The sequence below is a fragment of the Chinchilla lanigera genome, unplaced genomic scaffold (assembly GCF_000276665.1).
Source record: "Chinchilla lanigera isolate Chin_1 unplaced genomic scaffold, ChiLan1.0 scaffold00027, whole genome shotgun sequence".
In the NCBI taxonomy this organism is placed as follows: domain Eukaryota; kingdom Metazoa; phylum Chordata; class Mammalia; order Rodentia; family Chinchillidae; genus Chinchilla; species Chinchilla lanigera.
The window spans coordinates 25463348-25486857 of NW_004955428.1; the positions used below are offsets into that span (position 1 = coordinate 25463348).

A 23510-nucleotide genomic window follows, 5' to 3' on the forward strand; every position below is an offset into this window, starting at 1 on the left:
AAATATCAGCCCAAATAAAGGCAGTGATGATAAACAACAAAAAGTGTCAGCTCCCACCTCTTTTCCATATGCTCAGAAAAGCTTAGGCAACTTTAGCTTGATGTTTTGTAAATACTGCAACGTTTACTAGGTGGGGCATTATGACAGTTCTGAAGCCCACAGACTTATTCAGGAACATGTAGATGAACATTATGTAAAGATTCATTTTATTATAGAGATACATTTTTGCTATATTATCCTAATTAAAATTTTTTAATGATAATGACTCTGGGGTGTGGTGGTACATGTCGATAATCTTGGTTCTTGGGAAGCTGTGCCAGGAGAATCACCAAAAGATTAAGGGCAGACTGGGCTACAGAGTGACTTCAAAGTCAGTCTGAACTACATAGTGAGACCCTGTCTCAAAAAGCCAAAAACAAAAAGAACAATGATAATGGTAACTCAGGTAAAGGATAAAATTAGTTTAATAGATACTTTTTCTAAGCTATTTAAAAATTGTGAAAATCAAACTGCTCCAGAGCACTTTTGTTATGGAGCTCAATGCTGTTATGGAGCTCATGCAAATGTTTTTATATTGGACTCTTCTTGCTTTTTTCATTTTCTGAATATCAAAGTAGCTGTTCATATCATAGTAAACTGAAGGATTAAAAACTATAGAAAAGAAAATGAGAATCAGAGATTTGATGTTCACAGAAGTAATTATAGTTAGCATTTATCAAGGATTTAGTTAGTGCAGGGGCTGGGATTTAGCTCAGTGGCAAAGCGCCTGCCTGGCAGGCGCAAGGTCGTGAGTTCGGTTCCTGGTACCAGAGAAAAACCAAAAAAAAAAAAAAAACAAACAAACAAGAAAAAGGATTTAGTTAGTGCAAACACAAGTCTAAGCATCTTATGTACATCCTCTCTACTTCCCCACAACTCTGCAAATTACATTTACTGCTGAACCTTATTTTGACTGAAGAAAACAAGGCTCAGTGCAGTTGATTATGGGATTAAGTGAAAGGGCCACTAAGCATAGAAGTTATAAGTAGCATTTGATATATTACATTCCAATTATTTATTTATTTGTGATAGACTTCAGGGAGTTGTAAAGATAGAGGAACATTTATGTATTAGAAGTACATTGTTTTTGAAACCTAGCTTTGCTCTATACAATGATATGTGTTTTAAATATCTGCCTAATTTTTCCCTATACAGTAATATCATGTTTTTAAAAATATCCTTAAATTCAGCAAATAATTAAAAGTTACATCAGTTTAGCTTGCATTCACCTGGAAGAGGGAGCAACCCCAACAGATAAGTTTAATGTACAAATGTATAAGTATTTATTCAAGTATGAGAATTCTGGGAACAAGCAGATGAGAGCAAGCATAGTTCAAGGATGCCATCAACAACCTGGCCACCTTCCTTCCCTGCTGTCCTTAACATATAAGGTATTGTCTTGCTTGTCACCTTACAGTCATAAGATGTTCATTGCATCTGTAGATATTATTTTTTAAAGAGGAGAAAAAGAAAGAGATGAGGACCATACCCATGAGCTCTATGCCTTGAAAACTCCTGTCATTATTGTGCAGATGTGGTTTCCATGGCACTTCTGTTACCTAGTACTACATAACAAACTACCCCAATAATGGCTTAAGACAACAAAATGGTGGACAATTGTACTGTCACCATAAAAGACCAGTGTCTACCTTGGGATGTCAGCTGGAGCAGTTTGCCTGGGGCTAAAGCGTCTGAGATGGCCTCACCCACACATCTGGCACTCAGCTGGTAAGGCCGGAACAACTGGGGATTGGCTGCATTTCTCTTGTTCCCTTTTTAATTTTTCATCCTATGCCCTCCTCTGGGATATTTCTCTATCTATGTAGTTTAAATTCCTTACATGATGGCAAACTTCTGAATGAATGACGAATCAGAGCTCCAAAGTTTCTTAAAACCTTAATCCCAGCAATCAACCAACATCACTTTGTCAAAGCTAAGCCAAAAATATACACATGAATCTCTGATAAAAAGAACTTCATGATGAATAGGACTGTAATCCAGGTCACATATACACAGACAAATGTCTTCTGCTTTATGCAGAGAACAAAGGTAAGATTGGGAGGTTATTTTGAGATAAAGAGTTCTACCCAAATTGTTTGAAAGAGCTGACCAGCTCTGACTGCCTAGCACAACGTTAGTGTGGAAAGCTGATCTTAAGGTCACAGTAGACAGCTCTATCCACAACTGCTGAGGAAATTTTAACACTAAAGAAAAGGCAGGCTCTCTTGCTAGATTGTCCCAATGGGGAAGGTCCTAGAACTCAAAAGACCAGGTCAGTTTTAGGAGCAAAGGAAGACATACTTCCCCTCTTTATAGGAGAGGGGCAAACAGGTCGTTTTTGAACTGTAGAATTCCAAATTTGTTTAAAGTTTTCATCCCATTTTTATAATTTTGTTTCCTACACCAGCATTCAGATTTTCTATGGAAAATACCTATGTGTGATTCAATGCAATTCCAATGAAAATACCATTGGTATACCTCACAGACCTAGAGAAACATTCCTAAAATTTATCTAGAACCAGAAGAGACCCAGAATAGCAAAAGCAATCTGGGGCAACAAAGGCAAGGCAGGAGGTACCACAATCCCTGATTTGAAATTATAGTAAAAAGCTACTGTGATAAAATCAGCATGGTATTGGCAAAAAAGCAGACCTGAAGATCAATGGAAGAGACTACAAGCTGCAAACACAACCACAAAGACACTCAGCCACCTTATCTCTGACAAAGGGGCCAAACATGTTCACTGGAAGAAAGATAGCCTCTTTTTTTTTTTTTTTTTTTTTTGGTTTTTCTCCGGTACCGGGAACCAAACTCACGACCTTGTGCTTGCCAGGCAGGCGCTTTTGCCGCTGAGCTAAATCCCCAGCCCCGAAAGATAGCCTCTTTAACAAATGGTGCTGGGACTGGCTTTCCACATGCCAAATACCAAAATTGACCCAAGCCTATCACCATGCACCAAAATAAAGTCAAAATGGCTTAAAGATCTAAATATTGAAACAGAAACACTAGATCTAATGGAAGAGAAAGTATGTGGAAGTCTTGAAGACATAGGGGTAGGTAGAGAGTTTATGAATAAAAGCCAAACTGCACAGGAAATACTTCAAAGAATTAACAACTGAGATCTCCTTTTACTGAAAAATTTTTGCACATCAAAAGAAATCACTAGCAGGGTAGGGGCTGGCGATTTAGCTCAGCGGTAAAAGCGCCTGCCTGGCAGGCGGAAGGTCGTGAGTTCGGTTCCCGGTACCGGAGAAAAACCAAAAAAAAAAAAAAAAAAGAAAAAGAAAAAAAGAAAAGAAATCACCAGCAGGGTGAAAACAAAACCCACAAATTGGGAAATATTTTAGTCAACTGTCCCTCTGACAGAGGACTCTTGTCTAAATCATATAAAGAATTTTTAAAAATCAGGCCCCCAAAATTCAAAGGCCCAATACAAAAATGGGCATCTGATATGAATACATGCTTCTCACATGAAGAAATACAAACAGCAAATAAATACATGAAAAAATGTTCAACAACATTAGTCATTCAAGAAATGCAAATTAAAACAACACTGAGATTACTTCTTACCCCAGAAAGAATGGCTATCATCCAGAAATCAACCAATAACAAATGCTGGAGGGGCTGTGGGGAAAAAGGAACAATTTTCGACTGTTGGTGGAAGTGTAGAATGGTGCAACCACTGTGGAAATCAGTCTGAAGATTCCACAGAAAATAAGAATTAAAAGGCCCATTGAACCAAGCTATTCCCCTCCTGGGTATTTTTCCAGAAGAACTGAAAACATCATACCACAGAGACATATGTGCATCCATGTTCATAGCAGCACAATTTGTAATAGCTAAATCGGAAACACCCCAAATGTCCATCAACCGAGGAATGGAGAAAAAAAAGATGTGGTATTTTCATACAGTAGAATATTGCTCAGCTATTGAAAAAGATAATCTTGATGCTTTTGTAAATAAATGGATGCAACTAGAGACCATACTCATTAGTGAAATAAATCAGATTCACATGTGTAAACATCGTATTTCCTCCCTAGTATAAGAACCTGAAAGAGTAAATAAAATCTGAAAGGTAAAATAGATATTGTGAAAGGGAAAAGAAACTGCTCAAATAGGATGGAGCAACTGGGATGAAGGAGGGGAGAGGAAAAAGAAAGAAGGAAGAGGGAAAAAAATATATATGTATACACAGGATTGCTAAAATAATTGTATTACTAATATCTATTAATTTATTGAAAGGAACTGCTAATGTGTAATTGTTTGAACAATCTTGCGTGCCTATTCCTGGTTATATGTGCAACCATTTTGAAGATGGCATTATGTAACATAACAACCATTGTTAATATCCTATCACCATGTTTGGAAATTCTGTATTATTTTAATTGCCCTCTGCTCTGTTATTTTATGCATTTGTTTTTGCTATTTTGGTTGTTTTTAAATGAAAAACAAAATTTATATGTATATATAAGGATAGCTGGGAAAGGTGTATTGCTGATGTCTGTGATTTACTGAAAGGAACAGTCAGTGCTTAAAATTTTCTGTTTACTTGACCAATTTTACACATTTGAATTTGGTAAACAGAATGACTAATCTGAAAACAACAATATGCAGTATAAGAACCACTGTTGAACTCCTACCATCTTGTATGTTAAAGCTTTGCACCATTTCCAATTTTATTTTTTACTTGCTACTATCTTTGATTATTTGATTAATCTTACATTCTTATGTCTGGTGGACTGAGCAACTTCATTGATGATAACAATATGTAATGTAGCAAATATTGTAAATTACCATTTTTTTGAAGTCATGTATCATTTTTGTTGTTTTTGTGTTATTGTGATTTTGTCTTCATTGTTGTTTTGTCAGATTTTAGTTTTTAAAATAAAAAAGTACCTGTGTGTGTTTGTGTGTGTGTGTGTGTGTGTGTGTGTATTTTGGTGTTGGTGGTGTTATTTTATTTGTAACCCTAATGTCTGGTGAACTGAGCAGTTTCGTTAAAGATAACAGTATGTAATGTAGCAAACATTGTAAATTCCTATCATTCCTATATCTCAGAGTCTCAGTGCTTCAAGCATCAGATGCTTATGAAATGAGCTAGATATAGGACCATGGAGTAATGAGCAAGGCAATCTGTAGTCAGAGACTTGCCTATGGGACACAAGCTAGGACATTTGTTTAGTAACTATACAGTAGTACCGTGCACCAAGCTTCATCAATTTCTAATCAAAGATCTATAATTTTGGAAAACAAAATTTATGAGCAGTACAGCCAAAATAAAGAAGTTGTCATGCAGCCAGTGACCTATGCAGTGGAAAAGCAGCAGGAATCAGGGAGGTTTTGTCAAGAATCCTTAGTTTTAGACTGTTTATATGCAGGATATGCATGCCTCTCTTATCACTGAGATTCAAAGGAACAAGTTCACATCTCCTGTATGCCTGGTGTTCAATTAAACCTAGGAATTACTGAAAGGCCAAGTAACTACTCAAATAAAAGCTAAATATTTCAAAGCTGAATTGTAGGCAAAGTTCAAACTGGACAATAGTAATTGCTCAGAATAGAGAATAATGGGCAGAAAATGCCTTTTTTTGTCAAATTGTAGCTAGAATTGTGTACATGAACTCATAATTTAAGATTGTAATCTAAAACGTGGTTTAAAGATATATATAATAATTTACTGTTGTCAACATAACTGTTTTTCAGTTTATATAAAAAGTCTAACAACTCCAGTTACCTACTCTTATATAAAGTGATATAGGGAACAAAAACAAAGGGATTCTCTGGTCCAGACCATGGATTTTCAAGAGCCTCTTTGCATTTGGCTTGGAAAGGCAGGGCTTACATAAACAAGGCTCTAAAATTTCTGTCAAAACTTCTGCTTTAGACTAGTATTATATGTAAGGAATGTGAGTTTCTCTGAGTAATAATACTTGGCTTTGTGCTTTTTCTATAGTCATTGTATTTAAGCTGTAAACTAAAACATGTTGGCAGTTTTAAGAGTGTTTTTGAAGGTTGGTAAAGGTAGGCCAGGAAGGAAACACTTATTTCTAAAGACATAAAAACTTAACCATGAAGTTAAGGAATGTTGAATTATTCTGGGTAACTTAAAAGCTCTGATCCAATAGTCTTTTTAATCTGCTTCATTCAAAATTTTAAAACTGTGTTAAATGGAAAGATCAGGACATTCTTTTGTGGTTAAGATTAGTGAAATAATATATATTGCCAAAACAGTCCTTTTATGCTAAAAAAAATGAGATGATAAAATCAAAGTAATTATATTATTTTGTTCTTTAAAATAGAAAAAACATATCCTAAGTATTGATGAAGGAAGATTAGGTACATCTGTGTTTACACAAGTGTAAACTTTCTCACATGAATAGAAAGAAATCTTGTAATTTTTATTTAATTGTAGGTAATGAGCACATAGTTATTTTATAGTGCTACCATTAGCTTAGCTTTCAAGAATTGGGGCAGGGGAATTCTATGTTGAGATAGTACTAGATAATCAATGGAGCATGAAAGAACATATTACTCAGGAGCAGGATGTTAAATTAGCCAGGTATGTACCTGAAGAAGAGAGGGGGAGATAAATGAACAATTTGCTAAATAATATTACTGGCAAGAGTTAAGAAGAATATGAATAATAACTAAGGCTGACCAGATACTAAATAGCTTGTTCTGTGGGTCTCATTATTAAAAAATATACACATAACATTTCTAAATGACACCAGTTTTGTTTCACAGAAAAAAAATCATAAAAAATCAAATAGTATTTATGAACAGTGACTCTGTAGCTATATTTGTGTTTTGAATCAGTCCTTTCATCATAACAGATTATAAATAAAATACAAATTGTGCTTTACTTTAGTAGTCAAATGCATGTACAATGCATGGCTAAATTGTTTGTCACTATATGTTCAATACAGTTCTGTTATGAAGAAGAATTTACTGTTTTAATACTCTGTAGCTTCATTTAATCTCAGCTAATGTGAACAGAAGGAAATAGTTCTAGAAGATGGCAAAGTTCACCCAACCAATGAAATTTTGAAGCATCTCTCAGAGAACAAGGCCAGAGTCCATGATCTCATGTTGCCTCCCAAGTTTATCTACTACTGATTCTAATGGCTTTGGAGCAGACCTCACAGAGCACTGGGAAGAAACGTAAACAACACTGTGCTTTCTAAGGTCAGTACCAAAAGGGCCGCCACTCCAAATTTCAATGTTAGATTTTCTTAATGTGCTATCACCAAACTACCGTTCTAGTTTCTTTGTTTCCATCACTCAGTAACAATTGATAGATAGTAAGCCTTTAGTACTGATCATTTTATGTCTAAAAACCACTATTAAACATAAGTGCTATAATTTAATAGCTAGTAACACCCTTAGTATTAATATATGTATATATGCTTATTTTATATATATTATACATCATATAAGCACTTGAGATTATATATATATATATAAAATACTGTGTTCCAAGCTCCCTTTCTGACAGTTTATGTATGTTAACTAATTTTTCAACAATCCTGTGTAATGCCAGTTTACTACAGGGAAAACTGAGGGACAGAGAGGTGAAGTAACTGATCCAAAGTCATAGAGTAAAAATGGTAGGATGAGGATTTAAACTTAGGCAGTCCAGTGTCAAGATCTACACTCCTACCTCCTTACATAGGATATTTTAAAAGATTATAGTTTTCTTGGAAAATACAGGATGGACTTTAACGAGGAATCAGTGTACTGCTGACAAATAGAAAGTGGCTGGCCAGAGGGACTCTTCACTCCTGAGAGTCTGAACAGAGGATGACATGGTTTGTGTGATCTCATGTGTGCTTGTGGTCTTTTGTAAATTGCATGTGAGAAGTATTTAAAGTCATGTCAACCAGAATTTACAAGAGGAAGGTTAATTATTGTTCAAGGAATGTGTGCTGTTTATCCACTTAGTCTAAAACTAGATAACATTTTTTCTCCAGTTCCTAGTGGAAGTTAACATACCCTGAGTCAATTTTCTCCACCTGGACACTCTTTATCTATTTAAATGTCTACCTTTAAAAATTTAATGCTACTCCTCCCACACATACAGCCAATTCTTCCCTGTCCTTCATAGTCTGAATCTACCTACTTCCCTTCTTAGTTCTTACAGAATATACCATATGCACTATTTCCTGGCCTTTAAGTACTTCACTTCCTATGGCATTTTTACTTCTGCTTCATTTTCAAGTTGTCTGTTACAGTTTGCATTACCTCTGTACCTGTGTTGAAAGCTCATTTGGAGACCTATCTTTCTTTCCATAACACACAAAGTGTTGTAAAATATTTTTCTTATAGAATGAATATTTATTATGATTGCTATTAAGTGACCTTTGCTAAAGCTTTCACTTAACAAATCATGTCACAAGGAGGTTAAGTGAATTATCTGTGGTTATTCTAACGTTTTAAAAGTTGATCAAATATTATGTGTCCTTGTGAGACAATCTCATACCACTTCTGCATTTGAAAAATAACTATCAATAACCTGGTCTTTTTCTAACTCTACACTCTCAAAGAATAAAAAATGTAATAAATCACATTACTATAGCTTCAATGAAAATAACAATGTTTGAACTATCACAGAAATCTTATGAAACCTAGAAATGCCACATTCATATTACTCTCATGGAAGTAGGCTAACATGTTTGCTTATTCTTTTTTTCTAGGATTGTTTCAATAACCACTCATGATAGTAGGTAACAAATCCTTATGCAATACTCTCCTGTATTATGGTAAAATTCCTACACGGAGAAGACATGTCTGCTTCATTCACCAGAGAATGAAAACCTAGTGCCTGATGTAAAAATGTTTAATAAATATTCAAGTGCAAGATGAATGAATAAACAGCAATATTTTTTTTAAATTTTAAAGAGTAAAAGAAGGATAACATAATAATAGGGGGGCTTACCAAATTACAGACAAAGTAGTAGGAAATTATCAATGGTTATTGTTTTACATATTGTTATCTACAAGATAGTTTCTCAGGAAAACAAATAGACAAATAATAGTGAGTTACAGACAAAAGAGGTAGGAGATTATCAATAGTTGTTGTACTATACTTTGGTATCCTCAAAGTGGCTTTTAAAGAAAATAAATAGAGCTATACATGAGTGACCAATTGAATAATCATTAACTATTCTCAATGGTTGTTGTAGGAAACACATAATAATAAACATGCATCCAGTTATGAAACAGGATAGGAACAATACAAACATTACAGAGTTATGGATAGATTAGTAGGAAAATATCAATGGCTGCTGTAATACATGGAGGTATCTTCAAAGTGGTTTCTCAGGAAGACAGAGATACACAAGAAGGATCTAACAAGTAGTTACAGCCTAAGGGCTTAAGGGCTGTCAAAAATCAAGTGAGCCATCTGGGGTGAAAGCCATTTTTTGTAGCGTTTTCTGTCCAGCCTCCCATCGCATTGGGACCCCACAACCAGTTAGTGTCCTCTCCCCAACTGTCAGCACAGGCAGCAGGAATCCTGCTGCAGACTTCTCTGGAGCTTCACCACAGCCTGTACTGTCAGGGGAAGAACGGCTTCCAGGGAGTCTCCACAGGTATTGTGCAAGGTCCTCCTGGTTTACAGCTTCCAAATGGCTCTCATGACCCCAGTCCACAAGACCTCTGACTCCTCTGGCTTAGTCTGCATTCTCATGTTCTCTGAGTCCTTGTTCAGCAACTGCTCCTCCGCTGACTCTGGACCTTTCTGGTTCTCAATGGCAGGAGCAAGAGTGGCCCATTGTATGGCACGTATTCCCAGGGGTTTCTCCATGTTTGAATGATTAACACACATCCATGGGTGGGCATCTGCAGCCAGTGCATGGTGGGCCAATTGTGTCGGTGTTTCTCTGTGTCATGGTAGTTCTCAGTTGAGTGGCAGCAGCTGGCCTGAGGGCCAGCGTGCAACAGCGCTCGCTGCCGCTTGGCTCCCCCTGCGCAGGGATCCCTTGTTCCGGGGGCCTACGAAGCAGGGAGCGAGCTGGTCCGAAGACCGGTGCTCCCTGCCCGTGGCTCCCCATGTGCATGGGCCCCTCCCTCTGGGCACCTACAAGGCCAGAAGCAAGCCAGCTGGAAGACTGGCGCTCCCAGCCCATGGCTCCCATGTGCCAGACGCCCTTCATCCAGGGGCCTACAAGGCAGGGAGTGAGCTGGTCTGAAGACAGGTGCTCCCTTCCCGTGGCTTCCCGCACACCAGAAGCCCTCCTTCCAGGGGCCTATGGAGCAGGGAGCAAGCTGCTCCACAGACAGGCGTTCCCCATCTGTGGCTCCTCCAGCGCCTGGGCCCCTCCTTCTGGGCACCTATGAGGCAGGAAGCGAGTTAGCCGGAAGACTGGCGTTCCTTGCCCGTGCCTCTCTGCGCACCAGAGGCCCTCCCTCTGGCAGCCTACGAGGCAGGGAGAGAGCCAGTCCAAAGACCAGTGCTCCCCGCTCGTGGCTCCCCCCGCACCGGAGGCCCTCCCTCTGGGGGCCTATGAGGCCAGGAGCTAGCCGGTCCGAAGACTGGCGCTCCTTGCCCATGGCTCCCCATGCGCCTGGGCCCCTCCTTCCAGGGGACTATGAGGCCGGGAGCAAGCTGGTCTGAAGACCAGTGGTCCCCACCCATGGCTCCCCATGGGCCTGGGCCCCCAGTAGCACTATTGTTCTGAGAATATCTTCATGTATATGTTTGGTCCTCACAAAAATTACCTGAGATAGTCATTCCAAAAGAGGAAAATGGGCTTAGGGAAATTAACTAGGCTGCCCTTGGTCACACAGGCAGTACAGCAGGCACCTGTCTGTCCATGTGCCCTCTTATACACCTCACCTCTAACAGCACATTCTCCTTATTCCAAGTAGTTATGAAGCGTTGTGTTTTTTTGAAGAAATATTCTTGAACTTATAAATATTCAGGAAATTTTTGCAATACAAAAATCCCTGGTCTGAGAATACAATTCTATTTGAACCATTTGTGTTTACTTCAGCTGTAAGTAGAGTTTTATGTTCATGATCACAAAAAGAGAGCATTGATTATGTATTGTTATAAAGAACTAAAAGGTATTTAATAAGTATTTGATGGAGAAAAAATTAAAACATTATGTTAAGGTTGCAATTGATAGGTGGAATGAATTAATGCATTATATCAAGGAACTAGCCTTGAAATTATCAGATTATTATTAGATCCATAACTAGGGAACTAATAAAAAGTAGTTATTATATTTTGCTTTATTGGAACACTTGTAGAACATACTCAAACTCTGACTAGGAGTGTTAAACATTTCTTGATTCATTTTATCAGATTGAAAACTTAGAGTTTAGTGAACTGAAAGAAGTATTTCAATACCCCACTTAAGAATTATTCCTAAAAGCTACACCAAAAAGAAATTCATTCTCACAAGTTAAAGTAAGTAAAAATTGTTTCAGATAATAAATCTAATTATTCTTTTTTTATCAGATTAAGTCAACTGTGTAGCTGTCAATGTGGCAAAAATTAGCAGATATACTAAAACAGAAATTATATAAAACTGCATAAAATGAAGCTTTCATTTGTGTCATAATAAGTATTTGAATATGGAATTTTATTCTATTTTAATTCTTCTTATACTTATTTTGTACCCAACAGTCTGAGTTTGAGCACAAGAAAACCTCAAGTAAAAAAGACAGTACTGCAAAATAATTTGTAAAGTAAAACTAACTTTTAGTGAATTCTCCAAGGAATTCACTTCTTAATATTTCAAATTAACATTTTCATGTTATATATTATTAAAAATAAATCAAATTAAGTTAAATAGCTTCCATAAAGTAATTCTCCCCTTTGACCTAGGAATAATTGTTTTTATCCCTTGAAGGCAAGTGGTATTTTAAAAAATTAAAACAAATACTAAACTAGAGAAATTATAATTTTAAACCCTGTGCAATGCAGACATATATATTACATTTAATACTATTACTTTTTTACATATTCATAATATGCACGGCTCCATTTAATCAAAAATGCTTGATAAAATGACCTTCACATTAACAAGACATGGATAGCCACAAGTATCTTTTTGAAAAATCATGCAATTTACAACCTCTTAATTTTTTTTTTGTTTTTTGTTTTTTTGGTTTTTTTTTCTAGTACCAGAATTGAACTCACGACCTTGTGCTTGCTGGGCAGGTGCTGTGCCGCTGAGCTAAATCCCCAGCACATATCCTGTTAATGTTTTAAATTCAGTATCTTTTCACTCTTGAGCTTAAAGAGTTTTTATTTTATTTTATTTTATCTTATTTATTTTTTGGAACAGGGTCTCACTTTGAAGTTCAGGCTGGCCTTGAACTCACTGTGTAGCCCAGGCTGGCCTCAAACTCAGGGAAGTCCTCCTGCTTCAGCCTCTCAAGTGCTGGGATTACAGGTGTGCACCACCATGCCAAGTGAGCCTAAAGTTTTTTTAATGAGGGAAATAGGTCAATAGAATTATGAATAAAAAGAGAAGAGTCTAGCAATACAAGGATTAGTGATGAGGTGACTAAATGCATTGTAAGATACATAAAGGCAAGTTTGCTTGTTTATGTATTTAACAAGGAAACAGCAAAGAGATCAGTGGTTGTCAGGGGTTAGGGATGAGAGAAGATAAATTAGAGTAAGGCAGTGGATTTTAGGGAGATGAAGGTATTCTTTGTGATATCGTGGTGGTGGATTCATGTCATCTATATTTGTCACAGCTCACAGAATGCACACACCAAGTGAGCTATGTGAGCTCTGGACCTTCGGTGATAATCCTGTGCCATGCAGGTTCATCAGCTGTAACAAATGCTTCACCCTGGCAGGGGGTGTTGAACTGGTGCAATTGCGCAGGGTAGGCAAAAGCTATATGGGAGCTCTCTGTACTACTTTCTTCTCAATTTTGCTATGAACCTCTAAACCTGCTCTAAAAAGAAGTCTTTTTTTGTTTGTTTTAAAAACGTAAATAAAAGGAAAGACTCCTAATAGATTCTGTCAGTTCCTAGCCACCCTCTCCATACTCCCTTCCCAAGGCCTGAAAAGATTATCCTGAGGTGTAAATGGTCACGTTCCATACTTGAAATCCAGAGAAATGTTTATTTTGCAGCCTCATACGGAAGTCTAAACATCTTTCTTAAATTTTTATCATTTGAATTCTTGTTTTCGAATCAATGGACATTTTAGAGCCCTATGTACTAAGTCACGGGTCTTGTGCACAAAAACACAACTACAATAGATATATTATTATATCACTAGTACCAGAGATTGTGTCTTGTTCAATGTTTTTAATTTCTTAAATTAATTAGAACAATTCAGCATGTAAACAGTACTTAAGAAATAATGGACATGAAGAGATAGCTTACAGAGTGTTTAAGCTTAATTCTGTTAACTTGGTTGGCTTGGGAGTCACCAGGGGATCAGTGAAGCACACTTCTGTGAGTGTTTGTGTAAATCATGGAGATGTGATTTTGGGTATTATGTAGATGGTCCCTTATCCCTTCGGCTCTGATCTATCCCCTGCTCTGCTTCCTGGCTGTCATGAAGGAAGCAGCTCTGCTCGGCCCCACCCTTCCACCTTGATATTTTTACCTTGAAACTCATTAACCATGGATTGAAACTAGGAGCCATATAAGGCATTTCCTTCTTGAAGTTATGAGTGTTGGCTGTTTGGTCCTAACAACAGGAAAGCTGACTATTACAGCCTGTGGTTAAGATTGAAGGGATTAATACTGTTTAAATACCCATACTGCTCAAAACAAATACCAGATTTAATGCAATCTCTGTCAAAATTCCAGTGACATTTTTCACAGAAATAGTATAAAAGGTCCTAAAATTTCATATGTAACCACAAAATAGCCAAAATAGCCAAAGCAATCTTTAGCTAAAAAGAACAAAAGCAAAGGCATCATTCTACTGATTCAAAGCTGCTACAAAACTGTCATAACAAAACGTCATGGTACTGCCACGAAAAACAGACCCATAGATCAGAGATCTAAATTAGAAAGCTTGGAAATAAAACCACACATTATTGCCAAGAGATTTTAGATAATGGAGCCAAGGACAAACACTAGGGAAAGTTCAGGGTCTCCAGTAAATGGTGTTGGGAAACTAGGACCCACATGAAGAATGAAAGTCAATTCCCACTTCACATAATGCACAAAATTTAATTTAAAATGTCTTAAGGATTTAAATGTAAGACCTAAAACTATGACACCATGAGAAGAAAATGTTAGGAAATGCTTCCTGACACTGGATTAGACAAAGGAGGTCTTGACTATGACTCCAAAATGGTGCAGGCATGGAATTATATCAAAGTAAAAGGTTTCTGTTCAGCAAAAGAAACAACCTATACAATGAAAAGAGAGGCTACATAATGGAAGAAAATGTTTGCTAATAGTGCATCTGACAGGGGGTTACTATGCAAAATATATGAGGAAATGAACTCTATAGTAAGAAAACAAATGGTCAATGGATCTGAAGAGAAAGTTCTCAAAACAAGATGCACAGTTAGACAACAGGTGTATTTTAAAATGTTCAGTAGCACTAATCATCAGATAAATGCAAATTAAACCATACTGAGATATCATTTCATGCCTGTTACAATTAATATTTTTTTAAAAAAGTAAGTGTTGGCAAGGGTGCAGAGGAAGCCATAGGGTTTCCTCTAAAAATTAAAAATAGGGTCTGGGGCTGTAGCTCAATGGTAGAGCACTTTCCCAACCTGGTGCTTCTACTTTTGGGTATATATCCAAAGGAAATGAGATCAATATGTCAGTGAGATAGCTGTCCTCTCAATTCATTACAGCACTATTCACAATTACCAAAATATAGACCCAGGCTGTCTAGGTGAATGGATAAAGGAAATATGGTATGTATACATAATGGAATAGCACTTAGCCTCAAAATATAAGGAAAGAGAGAGAAAGAAGGAGGAAAGAAAGAAAAGGAGAGAGAGAAAGAGAGAAAGAAAGAGAGAAAGAAAGAAAGAAAAACAAGAAAGAGAAAAAAGAAGGAGAAAGAAAAAGAAGAAGAAGTGAAAAAGGATGAAAAAGAAGGAAGAAATGTAAAAGAGAAGGGCTGGGATGGAGAAAGAAAAAGACATAAGGAAGAGGAGAAAGGAGAAGAAAAAGCCTGGACATAATGTTAGGTGAAATCAGCCAGAAAGACAGATACCACATAATCTCAATTATATGAGAGTAACAAACTTGACCTCATAGGAGAAGAGAGTAAAATGATGGTCTCTAGAGACTGGAGTGTTATGTGTAGGAGAATTGTTGGTCAAAAAGAAAAAAATATCATTTTAGCAGGAAGAATAAGTTGAAGAGAGCTCTTGTGCCTTATATGACTACAGTTAACAACATTATACTTGAGAATTACTACAGAGTAGATTTAAAATGTTCTCACCATGAAAAAATAAGTATGTGCAGTAATATATACATTAATTAGCTTGATTGAGCCATTCCAGCATACAGACATACCTCAAAATATGTTATACAACATAAATCTATACAATTTTTACTTAATATTTTAAAATTTCCAAACCATTTTTAAAAACAGCTACTCAAATATTAGGAAAAACATTCTAACATCAAATGTGATTATAGAAACAATAGGACAAATATAGAAAATTTTAAATTCCTTTTGGCCTGAAAAAACAATCCCCAAATGACAAAAAAGGCTCAGATTTGTAGAAAAATTGTTCTCAAAAATGTACTAATATACTCTACAATAATGAGAATGTAGAACTACAATTAAGAGTTCTATATTCAGATCTAGGACCAATCCTTTAATGGCTGTGTGACCTAACACAACAGACTGCACCTCTCCAAGCCTCACATTCCTCATCTAGACAAAATAGATCTGCATGTTTCTGGAAACCTCAGAAGATGGTTGTTAGAATGTGTGATCATGGGGTCACACGAAAGCGCTTTGAAATTTGCAAGTACTCTATATATATTACAGGGTGCAATCACATTGTTTTTTATTTCATATATTACTTTTATGGTACCATGTTTCTTAATATCCACCTTTTTTCTTTTCTTATGCCACTACATTTTCTAATAAAAATATTATTCATAGTCTTTAAAACAATAATGGACAAATGGAGAAGTCAGTGACTACCTCACTGGAACTAGGAATTATCTTCCCAGGGAGAACAGAATGAGGTAGAGTTAAGATTGGATTCCAGCCTCATTTGTTTCTAATCCTTCAGTCCACCCTGAGTACTTTCCACAATTCCCCCGCAAAGTCTGGATGGACGAGCACTATGACCCTGAGAGCAACCAGGTGCGTGGAAACACCTAGACAGGAGGTCTTGTGTGGAGACTTACTTCTGGGCTGGCATTGCATTTCCAGGATTTTGCTCCACTCACATAGAAGGAATGGGGAATAAAAAATAAAAGTTTTCCTTTACCACTCATTTACTGTTATTAACTGAATACAGTTCATACTATTGCCAAGTTATTTTCTTCAGTGGTGTATCTATACTTAACGTTAGCAAATCCTATTACCTGAGAAAAAAACTTGATCACATGTTTTAGATTTTTTAGAAATTCACATTCTGCTTAATATTACAAATTTGTTATGTACTTATCAATGAGCCCTTTAAATATTTTCATTCCCTTTCCCAAATTTGCCCTTTCACCTCCTATATTATTCCTTTAGCAGAGTAAAAAAAAAAACATTTTTCTCTATTATTGCTCTATGCTCATTCTTTTCTTTTTTTTAGCTTTAACAAAATTTATTGGAAGATATTTTTACGTCAAAAAAATCAACCAGGATGAAGTAAATACTGGAATTCTATATTTGGGTAGTGACATATATTGTTCTCCCCATGACAGAAAATAAATTCTGTAGGAATTTAATATATGTTTTCTTAGACTTTCCTTATGCATTAACATTTAGCTTAACTCCAACTTGAAAGATCAACTTCAAAAATTTTTTAATTCTTAAAATTTCTTCATTCTATATTGAATAAGAAGTAAATCAATAGACTGCAAGGGAGCCTTCCAATATTTGTCATGCCTGAGCTAAACAATAATATAATAAACAATAATATAATTTCACATTCTTAGAGAATTTTCTATAAGTGAAAGACCATCTTTTTGTCTTCCAACTAAAGGTTTTCTATGCAGAATAAAACTGAATGATCCAGTCAAAATCATGTGTCATAATAACTGTTAGGGAATGCATATCTGTCAAACTAAAAGAAATTTATATTTAATGAGTAACTTATGACCTTCCAGCCACTGGCTTAAGGATTTTCATATATATATATATATATATATATATATATATATATATTACTTAATCACACAATGTCCCTATGATTACTGTACTGTAACATCTATATTCTATAGGAGAACAAACAGATCAAGAGTGATTGAGTGACTTTCTTTAGTTCACAGAGCTGAAAGATGCAGAGCTAGATTTGAAACAAGGCAATCCGGCTAAGGACCCACTATTGATCCACCCTATGACCTTTTCTTTCAGTCTGGCTGGTTTTGAACCTCAGGAAATGTCATTTCAGTGGTCTTTATCTTTTAACCTAAACACAGGTTGAGTTCACCTATGTTATTCTAAGAAATAACATTAAAAGTTTGTATATATGTACAATATATTTAATTAATGTCATATAATAAATGATGTATGAGATGAAGACTCAATTTTGCATGTCTGTATCAGGTAATCTGAGCAACTACTTTGAAGATAACAATATGCAATATAATAACCGTTGTTAATATCTTGTTTTGAAATTCTGTGTCATTTTCGTTTTTCTCTTTTTTATTTTAAGGTTAAAGGAATGAAAACATATTAACAAGCAAACAGACATGAACAAAACAACACCAAAACAATAAAAGCAATACAGAATTTCAGCCAAGGTGATAAGAAATTAGCAATTGTTGCTGTATTTCACACTGTTATCTTCAAATTGGTTACTCAGATAAACAAATATAGTCATGTAAGCTTGATAAAATAATTGGGGAGAATTGCTTCCTTTTCTATTTCTTTAAAGAGTTTTAGAAGAATTGGTATTAAATCTTCTCTAAATTTCTTGTAGTACTCAGCTATGAATCCATCAGGGCCTGACCTTTTTTTTTTTGTTGATAAGCTTTTTTATTACATTTTCAATTTCATTGGCTGATATTGGGTTATTTAAGATTTTTATATCTTCTTGATTCAGCTTTGGTAATTCACATGTATCTAGGAATCCATCCATTTCTTCTGTATTTTCCATCCAATGAGAGTAAAAATTTTTGAAGTAAGTATTGATGATCTTCTGCATATCTACAGGATCTGCAGTGATATCACCCCTTTTATTCCTTATTACATGGATTTAAGTTTTTTCTTTCCTTTTCTTGATAAGGGTGTCTAGGGGTTTATCAATTTTAATTATTTTTACAAAGAACCAACTCTTTGATTCGTTAATTCTTTGCATTGTCTTCTTAATTTCAACTGTGTTAATTTCGGCTTTGATCTTTAATTTCCTCCCTTCTTTGTGCATTGGGATTAACTTGCTCTTCTTTTTCTAGACGTGTAAGGTGTAACATAAAGTTGTTTATTTGTGTTCTGTTCTGTTTTCCTGATGTGGGAATCCACTGCTATAAATTTCCCTCTAAGAATTGCTTTCAGTGCATCCCACAGATTCTAGTAGTTTGTATCTGCATTTGCATTTTCATGTGATTGTAAACAGTGTTTAATTTCTACTTTAATTTCTTCTGTGACTCATTGGTTGTTCAGGAGAGTATTATTTAATTTCCATGTGTTTATGAAGTTTTTGCAACTTCTATTATCATTTATTTCCCATTTCATTGCACTATGGTCCAATAATATGCATGGAATAATTTCCATTCCTTTGCATTAACTAAAGCATGTTCTATGTGCTAACATGTGGTCTGTTTTTAGAGGATGTCCCATGCACAGCTGAGATGAATGTGCATTCTAATGTTGAGTGGAATACTCTGTAAAGGTCTATGAAGTCCATTTGTTTATACATGTAGTTTAATTCTGTTATTTCTTTGCTGATTTTTTTGTCTAATTCATCTATTTCTTTGTGACAATGGGTGTAAAAATCCCCTGCTACAATTGTGTTATTACTTATTTGATTTTTCATGTCTGTTAACATTTGCCTTATATATTTGGGTGCTCCTACATTTATGCATGTATATTTATGTTTATTATCTCTTCCTCTTGCAGTTTTCCCTTAACAAGAATATAGTGACCTTCTTTATCTCTCTTGACCATTATTGGTTTGAAGTTCACCTTGTCTGCAAACAGAATAGTTACTCCTGCTTTTTTCTGGGCTCCTATCATATGGAGCATTATTTTCCACTGTTTGACTTTCAGTCTATGGATTTCCTTTTGGGTTAAATGTGTTGCTTATATACAGCATATTGCTGGATCGTGTTTCTTGATACACTCTGCCAGTCTGTTTCTTTTGATTGGTGAATTGAGGCCGTTTACATTAATGGTTATTACTGATACGTATTGACTTATCCTTGTCATGTTATTTTCCCATTATTGGTTCTCTATTTTTACTTTCTCTTTAATTGCTTACCTTGCTTGGTAGTTCTTTTCTTGGTTATCTTCAGATTATGGTTATTTGTATCTCCTTGTAGAATATCTTTCAGTACTTTGTAGGTTTGATTTGGTGCTCATGAATTTCCTCAATTGATCTTTGTCATGGAGGTATCTTATTTATCCATCAATTTTGAAAGATAGCTTTGCAGGGTACAGCAATCTGGTTTGGAAATTGTTTTCTTTCAGGATCTAAAACACTTCACTCCAAGCTCTTCTTGACTTGGTCTGTGTTGAGAAGTCTGATGTGGTTCTGATGTGCTTTCCTTCATAGGTGATCTGTTTCTTTTCTCTAGCAGCTTTTAATATTCTGTCCTTTTGCTGGACTTCTGGGATCTTGATTATTATGTGTCTGGGTGTAGATTTATTTTGACTGTGGCTAATTGGGGTTCTATATACCTCCCTTATGTGTATATAAGGTTCTTGTCCCATGCTTAGGAAATTCCCTGCTATTACTTCTGCAAATATTCTTTTTATGTCATTCAGGTTGCCTCCTGCTCTTTCATTGACATCTATCAGCCTTGTGTTTTTTTTTTCTTTACCTCATCTTGCAGCTGTTGAATTGTTATTTGCTGTTCCCTTGTTATTTTAAGAGATCATTTCTTTCATGATCACTACCTGCAATGCTGCCTTCAAGGACTGACAGTCTATCTTCCATTTCATTCAAGCGGTTCTTCCAGCTTTGAAAGGAATTTTTAATTTCCTGAATGTCTCTTTGAATTTGTTTCATGCATTCTAATTCTTTCCTATACTGTTCATTCAAAGTTTCCATCATTTTTCTGTGGTCCTCTACGTTTTTATCTATGTCTTCTTTTGATATGAAGAGCAATTCTTTCATTATGATTGTCATTTCTTTTTTTTTACCTGAACAATTATTTCTGATCTGATTTCCTGTATAGCCTGATGCAGTTGATTCTTTATATCAGTTGCTATCATTGCAGAGATTTCAGGTATGTGACTTCTATGTTCTTCATGTTGATGTTTCCTGGGCTTGTTCTGAGTAGGGTGTTTGGTTCAGACTGAATTTTGCTTCTTGTTTTTGTCATTTTCAAATCTCTCTAGGTTTCCAGTGATTCAGGCTCATTTTTCAGATGGCAGCAGGTGATAGAGACATGGGTCCTGGCCTCCCAGACAGCTCACCAAGGCTTTCTGAGTCCAAGGCTCCTTCCCATGGTGGCAATGGTGGGCAGAGCCAGAACATCAAGGCTTCCTGGTCCAAGAAACCTCCCTGAGATGGTGGTAAGGGACAGTGCCATAGGAACCAGGGTCCCAGACAGCTCACCAAGGCCTCCTAAGTCCAAGGCCCCTTCCTGCAGTGGCAACAGGGGCTCAAGTCCCAAATGTGTTTCATGTATACAGTATATTGGTCCACTCTGCCAGTATGCTTCTTTTGATTGATGAATTGAGGCCATTTACATTAATGTTTATAACTGTTACCAGTTGACTTGTCTTTGTCATGTTATTTATTTGCTGTTGGTTTCCTACTTTTACTTTTTGTTTAATTGCTTGCTCTTCTAGGTGGTTCTTTTCTATTCTTATTCTTGAAATTCTGGTTATTTTATCTCTTTCTATAATATCTTTTAGTAATCTTTATAGGATTGGTTTGGTGCTCATGAAGTTCTTCAGTTATTCTTTGTCATGGAAGTATTTTATGTCTCCATTAAATTTGAAGGATAGTTTTGCATAGTACATCAGTTTGAGTTGAAAGTTGTTTCGTTTTTAGACCTGTAAAACTTCACTCCAAGCTCTTCTTGATTCAGTGGATTGTGTTGAGAAATCTGCCTGTGATACTGATGGGCTTTCCTTTAGAGGTGATCTGTTTCTTTTCTCTAACAGCTTTTAATATTCTGTCCTTTTGCTGGATTTTTGGGATTGTGATTATTATGTCTGGTTGTAATTTTATTTTGGTTATGGCTCATTGGAGTTGTATATGCTTCACTTACCTGTATGGCCGATTCTTTTTCCATACTTGGGAAATTTTCTGCTATTACCTCTGCAAATATTATTTTTATGTCATTTGTGTTGCCTCGTGCCATTTTGTTGACACATATCAGTCTTACATTATTTCTCTTTGCATCATCTTGCAGCTGTTGAACTGATATTTTCTCATTCCTTGTTAATTTCAAGAAATCCTTCCTTTCGTGATCATTAGCTGCAATGCTGTCTTCAAGACCTGAAAGTCTATTTTTCGCTTCATTCAAGCAGTTTTGCCAGCTTTTGATGGAAGTTTTGATTTCCAGAATAGCACTGTCAATCTGTTTCATGCATTCTAGTTATTTCCTGTATTGTTCATTTAATGTTTCCATCATTTTTCTATGCTTGTCTATTTTTTATATGTCTCTTTAGATGTGCTGAGCAATTCTTTCATTTTTGTTGTCATTTCATTTTTTTACCTGAGAGATTATTTCTGATCTAATTTCTTCTGTGGCTCATAGAAATGTTTCTTTACTTCAGTTGCAATCATTTCAGAGATTTCAGGTGTGTGACTTCCAGGTTCTCCTAGGTCAGTGTCTCCTGGACTTGTTCTCAGTGTGGTGGAGTTCTGAGATTGCATTTTACTCCTTTTGCTTGTCATTTTGGAGGTTGTAGGTGAAGTGCCAGATCTCACACTTTCTGGGCAGCTCACTGAAGGTCTCTAGGGGTCCCTAGATTTCCTGGAAGTCAGGCTTGCCCTATGATGGCCACACGAGGTGGGCCACTGGATCCAGGACTCACAGGCAGTTGATGGAGCACACAGCTCAGATGAGAACACCAAGGATGGTGGAATGCTGTCCTTCAGGACCAGTGTCCCCAAACAGCTGACTGAGAGTTTCCAGGCATCAGGGGTGAATCACAATGTTGGCAAAATGCAGGGTGCCAAGCTGGAGTCCTCAGGCAGCTAATGGGGTGTACCTGTCTCTTCTGGTCCTCAGCCATGATGTGAGTTCACCAGGCAGCTGACCAATGGCGTCTAAGCTTCAGGTACAAACCTCAATGTTTGCAGATTGAGGGGCACCAGTCCAAGCTCCCTAGGGAGCTGACGCATTCTTTTCTTAAGACTGGAATTTTCAATTAGGCAATATTTTAATCTAAAAGTAATTAGCTATTACTCTAAATCTTTGAAAAACAGCATACCAATTTGAAAGGCATATGAAAGAGAAGTAGCAAATATTAACAAGCTTAGGGAAATCAACATATATTTGAGCTGCTATTATGTGCCAGGCTTTGCATCAGGAAATAGCAGTAAAAGTGTTCCTTCTTCTTAAAGTCTTTGGGATGGTTAGGACAGAGTGTCAATTTGATTGGTTTTGAGATCACCCGGGATTGTTGGAGAACATTTCCAAGTATTTTAGCCAAATCATAGTGGGTGGCCTTGGAGTCTGTCTGGACCATTGTTCCTTCCTCTGCAGCACTGTTCCCCTCTCTCATCAGGCTGCCATGATGTTTCTGTCAAAGCAACTTTGACCTTCCACCATGATGCCTCTGCCTTGGAGCCAGCTAACCAAGGACTGAATCCCCTGAAAGCATGAGTTAAATTCAACCTCATCTTCTTTAAATTATAGGTGCTGGCTTTGTGTCCCAGTGACAGAATAGTGACAAACACAGAACTTATAAATATTTAATATTATTTAGTAAAGCATGTATGTACTATATGGAAACAGTGAAAGGGACAGAATAAGCACCACAAAAAAACCCTAGAAGCCAGAAATCTCAAAGAACAAGGATAAAAAGATTTCATTCTTATAGGGCAGAAACATGAAAATAAAAAAAGCATTTACATGTCACCACATCTTAAGACTCAGTTTCCTCATGAGCCACGTATGGGAATAGCTCAGATAACTTTAATGAGTACCTAACTATTGGCATTTTAAAATACATTCCTAAATTCTTAGATATTTTACCCATTGAAAAATGTAGCCTA

General features: G+C 36.3%; 1 long non-coding RNA gene across 1 annotated transcript; it reads left to right on the plus strand.

Annotated features, from left to right (window-relative positions):
• The first annotated feature begins 828 nt into the window (after positions 1-828).
• On the plus strand, positions 829-8902 carry LOC102003164. Its single transcript, XR_261308.2, has 3 exons — positions 829-1767; positions 7007-7224; positions 8733-8902. It is a non-coding gene; the product is annotated as an uncharacterized LOC102003164 (long non-coding RNA).
• Positions 8903-23510: the final 14608 nt, after the last annotated feature.